This window comes from Eschrichtius robustus, chromosome 15 (assembly GCF_028021215.1).
Source record: "Eschrichtius robustus isolate mEscRob2 chromosome 15, mEscRob2.pri, whole genome shotgun sequence".
In the NCBI taxonomy this organism is placed as follows: domain Eukaryota; kingdom Metazoa; phylum Chordata; class Mammalia; order Artiodactyla; family Eschrichtiidae; genus Eschrichtius; species Eschrichtius robustus.
This window is the reverse complement of record NC_090838.1, coordinates 31378527-31389407: the sequence shown is the minus strand read 5'-3', so window position 1 is coordinate 31389407 and position 10881 is coordinate 31378527. Positions and strand designations below refer to the sequence as shown.

The 10881-nt window shown below is 45.5% G+C and overlaps 1 pseudogene; it reads right to left on the bottom strand.

Moving 5' to 3' along the window:
- Positions 1-457: 457 nt before the first annotated feature.
- LOC137777828 (large ribosomal subunit protein uL6 pseudogene) lies at positions 458-1008 on the bottom strand (annotated as a pseudogene).
- Between the last annotated feature and the right edge of the window lie 9873 nt (positions 1009-10881).

The window sequence follows — 10881 nt, the reverse complement described above, 5'->3', positions numbered from 1 at the left end:
AGCTCTTGTCTAGAGGACAAGGGCTAGAAGGTCCTTTCTGGGGAAAGGGCTGACTGGCTAGTTTTGAGACACCAAGATGGAAGCCGTGGTTCTCGGGCATTAAAAGGTCCCCTGAGCCATTTCATCTGGCCTGGTGGCCCTGTTTGCCCACTTGCCCACAACTGTCCATGTTGGGCCCCAACATGCATCCCTGTCCTCCTTGTTAAAAGACAAAGAATACCAATAACCATTACTATATTGAGACCTTATATAATTTATCTAAAAAAAGAATCTGTTTTCAAGAAGAAGAGGATCAACCATTAAATACGGAGCTGACGTTTGGCAGGCACCACAAATCTATCTATCCAGATAATATTTTTCAATACAGGGCTTTTCTTTCATCTTTAACATATCACAGATAGGCCTAAGGAATCATCCGGCATCTTGTTGTCTCTGTAGTCGGACAACTTAGATCTTATTAATCAGCCTGCTGAACGGCTCCTTTTTCAGACACATAGATGCTATCCAAAATTTTTCTGGTATTTTTGTTTTTAACAGCCATGGCTTGCTGAATCAACGCAGCTGAGTTTGATGCAAGTTCAATGTTGTTTCCTTCAAGAATTAACTCATCTTTTTGGCCTTGAGAACTGAACAAGCAACGCCTGGCCTTATCTGAGCCCTGTGGATGTATTGATATTTTGTTCCCAAGAAATTTTGGAAATAACGTTGATGGGGAAGTGAGTGTACACAGACCTCACCTTGTAATGAAAGCCCAGGGTAGCAACCTTGATCGTGTTCTGTTCATGGCTACAGAGTGCGAACAATAGCCAGTCCCTTTCTAGTTCCCTACTGTTTGTCAACCGGGAGCTGCTTCTTTTTCTTTCCAAGGAGACTGAGTTCTACATTTATGTCACTGAAGTCCCTCTGCAGGTTTCTGCTGGGGTCCTTCACAATAGCTGTGCTTCCCTTCAGAGTGAAGTCGATATTTTCTGGAACGTTGACAGTCTAATTGCTGAGAATGGTCTTCATTCTTGCAGTAGATGCAGCAAAGAGAGCTGTGTGTTTAGGTTAAACCTGGTAAGCAAGCACAAAGCATGGTGAAGCTGTGTAGGGAGAGATGGGACAGGTTCAGCATTTGCTGGGAAGAGGCCTAATGCTTTACATACCTGTAAACATCTCATTTAATCCTCCCAAGACTCTTTAGGCATTGGTGTTCTTGTTTCATAGTCCAGGAAGCTGTGGCTCTGAGGTTAGACAAGTGACCGTATCTATCTGAAGCTGAAGCTCTTGACCTGCCCCCAAGATGCATTCCTGGGATGGGCAAGGGGGTCAGTGGTCCTGGCTGTGATTCCCAAGGGGTGCTCATTCTGTCCAGTGGTTACTTGATGCTGATTTCCTGAGAATCCTCATGTGGTCTTGAACACAAACCAATGGGCCCTTTGACCATCCTCATTATAACCGCTGTTAGGATAATCAATACGAAATTGAAGCAAGATGGTTAAATATATCCCCAAAATCAAAATACATTGCAGCACAATTTTTATCTATCAGTAGTAAATTAAAGCAGGCAGCCTGTCAGAGTACTGGATTCTCCTTTGGCCCGTGTATAGTTATCGGTTTTCTTACTACAAGCACAGTGCCACTTCTTGATCCCTGTGACTATATTATAAACAGATGCCAAAAACCAGCAGGTCATAGGCTATATCCAGGCTACAGACATGTATTATTAGGCCTGGAAGGTGGCTTTAATTTTCTTGTTTTGAAAAATTGAGATAGTTATCAACAATGAGATAAATATTAAGAAATTTCACCTAAAAACCTTATTCTGACTTCTTTTGAAGACCCAAGATCTACTTTCCCCCCATAGTAGCAGTTGGCTGGAACCAGCAGCTAACCCCACAGCTGTCCCTGGCCCTGGCCTGTTGGCCACAGTCCCCTGGAGCTTGCTTCATTCACCTAGGTTTCCTGCCTGGCCCTTCTAGGCATCTGGGTTATGGCTTCTGTATGATGCTGATCGAGTTCCCTAATTAATTACTTATGTTAGATCGACTTAACGGTATGAACACTATGAGAAAAGTGTCTGCCCCAGGACCCGAGGTCTATGGTTATGGATGTGATGGTGTGGATCCTAATGTTAATCGAGAGAAGTGCTGTAGACCTGTAAAACATGAACGTTCTTACATCCCAGGGCAAATGCTCCACAGCCAGCCCAGCTGACTCCAAATCCTGTTGGGAGCGAGCACTTCCCCTGGTCCTGACCCCAAGCCCCACCCATACCCAGAAGCCAGCCTCTCCAAGGATTAGCCCTTCTCTGCTCCAAAGGCACGAGCCAGATTAACACCAACAGCATGGTGTTAATCCGGCCTGCCCTACCCTGGGGTGGGTGGTCTTCAGCTGCCAGATGAAGTGACAGAGATCCTGGAAAAACATTGTCTGCAACAAATCCAGATTCCTGAGACGACAGCCTTGCAGACTGGCTCTGGGTGCCAGGGGGAGGAAAGTCCAGAGGGAAACTGTACCTGAAAATTCACATCTCTTGTCCAATTATGGATTGGTTTCTTTTTATTTTGGTCTTCGACTTTATATAGCTCTTTGAATTTGCCTTAGAATAAACAATTATAGTAAACATCATCTATTTTTAAAAAGTTTTATTGAGATGTAATTCATATATTATACAACTCACCCATTTAAAGTACAATCCAATGGTTTTTGATATATTACAATATTAACTTTTAAAATTTGTGGTAAAGCATATAACATAAAATTTGCCCTTTTAACCATTTTTAAGTGTACAATTCAGTGGCATTGACTACATTCATATGCTGTGCAACCGTCACCACTGTTTTCAAAATGTTTTCATCATCCTAAACCGAAACTTTGTGGCCATTAAACAATAACTCCTCATTCCCGCCCTCCTCCCCAGCCCCAGGTAACCTCTAATCTCCTTTCTGTCTCTATGAATTTGCCTTTTCTAGATATTTCATATAAGTTGAATCATATAGTATTTGTCCTTTTGTGTCTGGCTTATTTCACTTAGCTTAATGTTTTCAAGGTTCATTCATGTTGTAGCATGTGTCAGAACGTCATTCTCTTTTATGGCTGAATGCTATTCATTGTGTGTACATGCCACAGTCTGTTTATCTATTCATCTGTTGATGGGCACTGGGATTGTTTCCAACTTTTGGCTGTTGTGAATAATGCTGCTGTGAACATTGGTGCACAAGTGTCTGCTCGAGTCCCTGCCTTCAGTTCCTTTGGGTGTATATGCCTAAGAGTGGAACACCATCCACTTTAGACTTCCTCTCCCATCCTGGCTACTCACACCAAGAAAATTAACTCTGATCCTAAAAATAGACAGAGATTTAGACATTCTAGGGGAAGCTGACCGCGGCGTGACCACTTAGGGGTACCTGAATCCTTTGTCTCTTCAAAGCCACAAATGAGGGACTTCCCTTGTGGCACAGTGGATAAGACTCCGCGCTCCCAATGCAGGGGGCCCAGGTTCGATCCCTGGTCAGGCCACTGGATCCCACATGCGTGCCGCAACTAAGAGTTCGCATGCCACAACTAAGGAGCCCACGTGCCGCAACTAAGGAGCCCGCCTGCTGCAACTAAGACCTGGGACAACCAAAAAAAAAAGAAAGCCACAAATGATACCACTCCTCTGTTTGCAAATAGCCAAGCCCCCATGGAGGGCAGTGTGTGGGGACTCAGACACCCTCAAGGGGACCCCTGCTGCTCCCCTCCTCCCTGAAAGGGCAGAGAAAGAACAATCACCCCTTTGTGAGGAGAGTGGCCATTTAGGAGGAAGGAGAGAGGAAATTGGCATGTTGAGCTTTTTCAGGGGACCAGGTGCTGGAACAGGTGTTGCACATCTGTTTGCTTATTTAATCCTCTAGAGTATCATTGTTCCCATTTTCTAGATCAGGAAACTGGCTCAGCGGCAGAAACTGAACATGCCACAACTAGGGAATGCAAGCAGCTGACGCATGCTGAGAGGGGTGGGAGGGAGAGATCGCTGCTGCTGGGGCTCAGGGAGTTTGCGTGGAGAAGGTGGGCCCTGAAGCTGGACCACGAAGGATAATCTTATTTCCACAAGAGGATGGGGCAGGCAGGGGGCAGCAGGAATAGATGCTGTCGAGCAATATGGAAATTGGTTTGGAATCCTTTCCTGTTGTAGCTGGTTAAATCCCACGGTCTAGAAACTCCTGCCCTAGACTACAGTGCTGCAGAGGCAGGGGTTCCTGGGACACAGACTCAGATGGAGGTTACAGAGCAGGATGTTGACTGGGCAGTGCCACTGGGTCCACCCCTGTGGAAGGGAGGGGGAGGGGAAGGGGAAGGAAGGGAGCGGGAGTGGCTGGAGGCGAAGCTGGACTACGGCGCCTGCCCAGTGAAGGCCTCCACTCGCTCATGGTGAGCTCTGGAGCTGGGCGGGCCCTTCAGTTGTCCTAGGCGGGCCCAGGGAGCCTGGCCTTTCTTTCCTGCATCGATCAGTCACTGGATATGGGCTGCCCTTGGGAAAGTGGCGTGACCTTGAGTGAGACAGTAACCTTCGACCAAGATAACCCCCAAAGAGGGTTGACAGCTGAGACCTATCATCTGACAACCTTCCCAGCATCTGGGGAATCAGCCTTCCAGTTCCAAAGGGGGGATCTGGTGGCACATCACAGGGTCCCCATGAGCTGACTCTTCAAGGGTCCCCTTACCCTGTCCTGCATTGCAGGCTGAGGACCGTCAGATTCCTTGGGCCTCTTGTCTCTCCTCATCCAGGCAATGGTTTAAAAAGAATCAGCTTAAATGTGTTGAGCGGTTCATATGTGCAAACGTCTTTGATACTAGAAAACTGTATAAGTTCTTATTAATTAGTTTATTTGATTGATTAAAAAGAATATGTTTATTCATCCAAAATGCAAAGTTAAATGTATATATTTAACATATATTTGAAATATAAAATTGTATTCTGATATTATTATTACTTTTAAATGGGATCCCCAAGGAAAATGTTAAGACCCTCATAACCTTTCCAAACAAAATTAACAAATCCCCAGCCCACTGGGGATTCAGAGCAGGAGTGGTTTTTATGTCAACGGAGGAAAAAAAAAATCAAAGCCTGCAGCTGTTCATGCTGCAGGCTTTGCTCCAGCTGCACACATCTTTCCATGTCTCTGGACTTTCTCACTTCAGTGTGAGTAGTTAAGTCTTAAGGACCTGGGGAATTAGTCTCAATAAGCCTGTGGGTACCGCCTGTGTGTCCAGAGGAATGAGCAAAGCGGGTCTTTGGTAACATTCCGTATCTTTTTTTTTTTTTTTTGCAAATGGCAATTAAAATTGACTTAAACAAAAAGAGAAGATACTGGCTCATGTGCCTGAAAAGCCCAGATGATTTCAGGAATGGCTGGATCTCGGGGTTAAAATGTCATCAGATCCCAGCTTCTCTCTGTCTTTTGGCTTTGCCTTGTCTCAGCTGGCTTCACTTTCAGATAGGTTTTTCTCTTGCAATGGAAGATAGATGTAGCAGCTCCAGATTTTCCAGGTTCACGTTCAGCTGGAAAGAGCAAGCTTCTCTTCCAGGAACTTGAGCAAAAGCCTGGCGGTTTGATCAGCTTGAACAGCCCTAAGACATGAGTCTGTCAGAGCCAATTACTATGGCCAGAAGAATGAGATATGCTGATTGTCATGTGCTACGTCCCCATAATCATAAAGAGATTATCCTCTTCCTGTCCTCTTGAACATATGGACTGACCTAATTAAAGTTAGAAGCTATAGCCAGAAGAAGAGTGTGGCAGACACAGTTGGTTGCTGTGGGTGATTTGGTGGAGTTGGAACTCAGTATCCTCCATCTTTCTTCTGGTGTGCCTTCCTGTACTGCAGGGGATTGAGAGCTAACCATTACATTTCCCAGACTCTCTTTCAGCTATAATTTCTGCTGTGATTTGATCCTGCCCCTTGGATGCTCTTTTATAAAGTTGGACCACTGAATTGAGATGGGGCCAAGATTCTGCCAGCAAATTCAGTTGGGAAGGTGCTTGGTTGTCCTGTAGTAGCCACGGTGGAGATCTCAGTGCCCAGTTCCTGGCCTTGTGGGTGTCAAGAGGCAGGGTGGGCCATTTGTTGAGCTGGTGTGGTCCACAGCAGACACCATGTAGTCAAGGAGATGGCAGCAGTACCCATGGCTTCCTGACTGTGGCCGTGGCAGTGTGGTCCGGGAGCCTTTGGCTTTCTGAGTACAGACAGGCAGCAGCTTGCTTGGTGGCCCAGTTCTGCGGGTGACTTTAGACCTTTTCCCTGAATGCTCAGCCCAGAATCTGCTTCTTCAGCGTGATTTTGTTGGCCAATTAATACCCTGAAACAAATTCCTTCTGCTTCGTTTAGTGAGAATGAGCTTTCTCCTCTGCACCCGAACCCTCTTGCCAATCCTACAGCTGTCTCTTCCGTGCCACCCCCTTGTACCCCTGCCTCCTACTTCTTCCCGGCTGGCACTGCCCAATCCCACTAGAGAGGCTGAAGGTTTTTTCCACCCTCTTTTGCAGCTGGGTCTGTGTTGGACGTGTGTGTGTGAGGAGGGGAGCATTTGGGATAAGTTTTCTGCCCTAATAAAAAGACATTTCAGAAAAATCTTCCCACCTGCTTTTGGATATGGTTGGGAGAAAAAGTGCTGTGTGGTGCTGAAGTGGCCCTTGTGCAGCCCTGTGGCAATAAGTCTGAGGACATAAGCCAACCCCTGTGCCACTAAATTAAGAAGCCTTGGAACGGGAAGTTGTACGAGAATTTTCTAAATTTTCTATTGTTTAAGCCACTTCCAGATGGGTTCTATGGTTACCTGCAGCTGGAAGCATCCTGACTGACTGACATCTGTCTGTCTGTCTGTCTGTCATCTATGTATCATCTGTCATCTATCGAGACACCTAGAGAGAATGGAGATGGGAGGTGGAGGGGGATAAATTCCAATTCTGCTAATGCCCCTTGTGGCATTAACAGCACCTGCGGGTGTAGGTAGGAAGCCACAGTCTTCACTGTGGGGGAGATTCAGACACTACTCTTTCGGCGTCTTTAGTGCTGAGTATATCAAGCTTGGCAGAGGGGGGGTAGTAGTGACTTCATTGCTGGTTGACATGGGTGGTGCCACCCTCATAACTCCCATCCTCATTTACATTTCATGAATAGTATAGCTCTTACACATGCTTTTCCAAGGCTGCTTCTGCCTATTTTTATGTGATCTTCATAAAAAATCTTCAAGGTGGTAGGGCAGATATTATTCGCCTTGTATTTCTGATGAGAAAACTAGGACATAGACTTAAATTGCTTGGCCAATCACACACAGTTAATTAATTAGGTACAGATTTTGTGATCCCTTGCTCTAGTTTTATTTCTACGGCACCATATTGCTGCCTCAAATAACTGATTTGTTAGAGAAAAAAAAAAATTAAGTGCCTAGCAGGGAAACAGAGCTTATGGGTTCACCCTCTTTGTTCCCAAAGGGCAAAGGCCCTATGAAGTCAAGACTTCATCCTTCACAGGGAGACCTTATTGGTTTCCTGGGGACCACATCATCTTTTGGCCTTTTATGCTCAGCAGAGGCAGTGGATCTCTTGCAAAACTGCCATGTGGCTCCTTTGTCGGCAGGAACACTCAGGCAGGGGAGGTTTTTGGTAAGAGTGGTAATGTTCCACACAGAGCAGTAAAAGGCATCTCACATTATGCAAGACAGCAGCCAGCTGGGGTCAGGACTCACAGAGGAGGGGCTGAATGGGTGGCTCTGGATCCTGTCTGGCTCCGGGGACCCTGAGAGGGCTTTGGTGACCTTCATTCCAGGCTCGTCCATGTGACTCGGCCGCCCTCTGTGTCTGCTTCTTTCTATCCTGCCATTGGCTTCCTCATCGTTTCTCTCCCTAATCACTCCCTCTTGCCTTTGGCCACTCACGACCTGTTTGGCCTCTAAATCGCCAGGAGAAAGGGACATTCAAGAGAGCAGGAGTGAAAACAGCAATAGGTGAAAAATGAAATCCTCATTGTAATACCCAACCAAGTAAGGCTGCTTCACAAACTGCTGTCGTTGCCATGAAAGAGGCCAAGTGGCCCAGCCTTAGGTCCTGGGTCACTGGCCAGGCAGAGTCACCACTGCCAGTCAGCTGCAGTGGTGGAAGGCATGGCAAGAGCACAGGGTCAGATGGTCTAACACCCACGACCCTGGGCCCAGCCCTTTGTCAGGGGACAGTTTCTATAAAAGGGTGGAGGGTACGAGCTACGAGGCTTGTCTACCATAAGGCCTTTCCTGGGTTCTTATCCAGGTGATCTCCCATCAACAGTGGACTTTCTTGGGCAGCTGCGCCTTTGCCAGACTCTTGAATGAGCTTTGAGGATGGGTTTTGCTTCCCGGGACCATTGACCTGGGTTACGGCTGAGTGTGATATGACCTTCTCCACTCTGGGGCCTTGGTTCCTGCTCCTTTACATCTTTTGCATCAAGCTGTATGTGGGCCTGGCACACAGGAGATGCCAAATGTTCTGGAATTTTACGGATGATCCCGCTGTGGTCTTAACTTCATTTGTTTGAAGGGAGATGAATCAAAAGGAAGATTTAAAAGACTTACTAACTTTCCTTTTAAATCACTCCAAACTTTTCCAGCTCCTGACAGCTCTCTGGTCTCTAAAGCTCTAAGTTCTTGTGCTCAGCTTTGGAGGATGGGCCAGGGTGTGGTTGAATATAAAGATCACTGGGAAGAAACTCTTCCCTTCTTCTGTAGTGTTGGCTGCAGACAAACTGTGAACCCAAGTGAACACGAAATCTAATAGGGTTTGGCCACTGGATGGAATTAGACTATTTTTAGATGAACTATTTTAGTATTATCCCCACCTGCTTTGCATTCATATTTTTAATACTTCCCTGAAACTTCCATTTGTCAATATTCTGTCTCACTTAATTCCAAACTGCTGTTAAAGGTGCGATATGAGCACCTGCCCTCTGAGTTACTGTGGGGCTGACTGCTGATTCATAGACCAGCTCTCTTGCTGTTGATGTACCTTTGAGCGCAGTTTTATCTTGCTAATCAACTTGGCTAAATTCCTGTTTTATATAGCTACACTTGGTACTAAGTCCAGAAGTAGAATTAAGGTGGGGATATTGGAGTTTAATAAACACATTTTGAATGAAGAAATAAATGACTAAGGGAATGGGGAAGTAGCTTTAGTTTAGGTCCTCTGTGGTGCTTTGTCTCCTCTCTCTGGATTCTTCTCCCCTCCACCCGTGGACGCCACCGCGTCCGCACGGTGCCCCCTGGCTACCTCCGGTCTCTCCCCTTTGGCACACCATCCAGGCCTGCCCTCCAAGATCCTATTTTCTGGGAGATAGGATGGTTAACCCAAAGGGAAGGAATCCTCTAAAGGTAGACTTCCAGACAACGACAAACTGGTCCGAGGACGATTTGGTGGGGGTGTGGGGCAAGGAAACTTTTCTGGGATTCCAGCTTGTAAGGCTGCTCCTGGATATCCGAAACCCAAACCCAGGGAGTGGAATCAGTGATACTTGTTCTTCCCCAACCCTTTATCCAGATGAGCTAAGCAAAGGGAAAAATACACTTGTGGATAGGGAAATCTGAGACCTGGAGAGCTGTCCCGCGTGGAGAAGGGGTAGAAGCAGCAGGAAGCGCCAAGTTGTTGGGTTCCAATTTAGACTACAGGGCGTGCCTGCAAAGCTTAAAAACATGTGTTCTAAGACTTGCGTGCCCACCTGAGGGTTGTCCTGTAATGCGGGCAGATCACTGCTTTCAGTGATTCTACCATCATTTTTCTTTTACTTTTTTAAACGAAGAACAGCCTGCGATTGAGAATTGCTTTCAAGTCAGTCTGGAAGACACACAAGAAAAGTATTCTCTTATATTTTCATTAAAAAAAACTAAAAAGGAGGATTTCTTAGCAGGATGATGAACCTTAGTTATTATTCTTTGTAACAAATAACTTTTGAAAAACAGCTTTATCAAGATATAGTTGACATACAGTAAACTGCTCATATTTAAGTGTACATTTTGATGAGTTTGGACATGTGTATACATTCATGAAACCATTACTACAATGAAGACAATAAACACACCCATCACCCCCAAAAGTTTCCTTGTGCCTCTTGTATTCCATTCCTCCCGTCCCATGTCCCCACCTACTCTGTTCCAGGCAACCACTGATCTGCTTATAGCAAATGACATTTCGTCTTTTCTAAATATCAGCTTTTTCCTAAAAAGATGAAGATTTCCTAGTTCTGGGGATATGGTCATGAAGGGAGGTCCTTCAAAGAAGTCCAAAGTAGTTCTTAGCAGTGACAGCACTGTAGGAATGAATGTCTGGCTTCTAAGGAAGGGATAATATTCATTTGGATAATATTCATTTCGCCTCCAAGGAAGGGATCATAGTCAAAAAACTGGTATGGCTTTTGAAGAATTAACCACACTATTTTCTATTTTATCTTGTACTTTATGATACTCTGTAGTTGGAATCTACTAACCCAAATAAATTGGCCAGTTCTATAACTACATGTTAATGCAGTCATCGGTGAAAGTAATAATCCTTGTCTTTATCACAATGGTGTCATCTGAGGAATTCTGAACAGCCTATAGAACATAGTTCTTATCTTCTTGCTCTGTCTTCTATGAGGGAATAACTCCCTATTTCACTAAACTTGTTTCTTGTGCCCCAGTATAGATTCCATCACCAATCTGTGTCCGTTTCATCCCCCTCTCTCTGTGTCTTCCATCAGTGTCTTAGGGCAGGCCATCTGCATTTCTCACCTGGATAACTCTGGACCTGTCAGCCTCTTCAGCCTCTTGATTGATTTTCCTGCCTCCAGTCTCTCCCTCTTTTTATCCTCTAGGTATCAATGGAATCTTCATAAAAGGCAAATCTGATCATATTA